This window comes from Leptonychotes weddellii, chromosome 1, assembly GCF_054177405.1.
Source record: "Leptonychotes weddellii isolate Sample4059 chromosome 1, ASM5417740v2, whole genome shotgun sequence".
Taxonomy (NCBI): domain Eukaryota; kingdom Metazoa; phylum Chordata; class Mammalia; order Carnivora; family Phocidae; genus Leptonychotes; species Leptonychotes weddellii.
The window spans coordinates 38577827-38579294 of record NC_138369.1 but is presented as its reverse complement, the minus strand read 5'-3'; positions in this window follow the sequence as shown (position 1 = coordinate 38579294).

Here is a 1468-nt window from a genome sequence, read left to right as displayed (position 1 = left end):
CCGGCAGTGACTTTATGTCGCTTTAGTCATTCTGCTCTTTGGATCAATGTTATGTTACATATGTTCATTACTATCTTGGAGTATTGGAAAGGTCCTGCTCAGTTATAAGTGTCCTCACCAGTCAGACTGGAATTTTTTCTATCAGCCATCTCTTAACTGAGCTTGGGCAACTCCTTCAATCCCATGAGCCCTGACTTCTTTTTCTATATAGTCAAGGGGCATAGATGAGATGGTCCAATGTCCTGTTTAGCTCTGATGTTTTAAGAACTCGTGTTTCTGCACATGGATACCCTAATCAATAACATTTTTCAGAGGAACTTTTCCTAGGTCCTTAGTATAAAGAACCATAGAGAAGGCAAATGACTTCCCCAAATACGCATTTCCTTAGGCCCTATTTGCCATTCACAGCACTTAAGCTTAACTGAATGCTCACTTACCCATGGCTGCCCAATTGTTCTGGCATCATTTTGTGAAAAAAAATCATCCTTTCCCCAGTGAATTGTCTTGGCATCTTTGTTGAAAATCAGTTATCTGTATATGTGTGGGTCTACTTCTGGACTATCTATTTGCTTTCATTGATCTGTTTGCCTATCCTTATGCCAATGCAATCTTGATTACTATCGCTTTATTGTGAACCTGGGGATCAGGTTAGTGTAAGGCTTCCAAACAGGATTTTTTTAAAAAAGATTTATTTATTTAAGGGGCACCTGGGTGGCTCAGTTGGTTAAGCATCTGCCTTTGGTTCAGGTCATGATCCCAGAGTCCTGGGATCGAGCCCCGTATTGGGCTCCTCACTCAGTGGGGATCCTGCTTCTCCTTCTCCCTTTCCTTCTGTCTGCTCCTCTGCCTGCTTGTGCTCTATCAAATAAATAAAATCTTTAAAAAAAAAGATTTATTTACTTGAGAGAGAGAGCACATGAGCGGGAGGGGGAGAGGGAGCGAGAGAGAGAATCTCAAGCAGACTCCATGCTGTGCACAGAGCCCTACTCGGGGCTCGATCCCAGGACTTTGAGATCAGGACCTGAGCTGAAACCAAGAGTTGGAAGCTTAACCGACTAAGCCACCCAGGTTCCCCCAAACATGATTTTTTCCCAAAGTTGTTTTGGTTATTCTAGGTGTTTTGTTTTGCATTCCCATATAAATTTTAGAGCAACTTTATTAATTTCTACCAAAAAAGCTGCTGGGATCTTGATTAGGATTGTGTTGTATTGTAGGTTAACGTGGGGAGAAGGGACATCTTAAAAATGAGTCTCCCAATCTGTAAACATGACATAGCATCATACTCTACAAACACAAAATATCATCGACCTATTTAGGTTTTAATTTCTCTCAGCAATGTTTTGTGATTTTCAGTGTATCGTTATTATATACTTTGTCAAATCCGCCCTTAAATTAAGTGGTTATTTAGATTAGGGATCAGCAAACTTTCTCTATAAAGAGCCAGATAGTAAATACCTAACAGCCAATA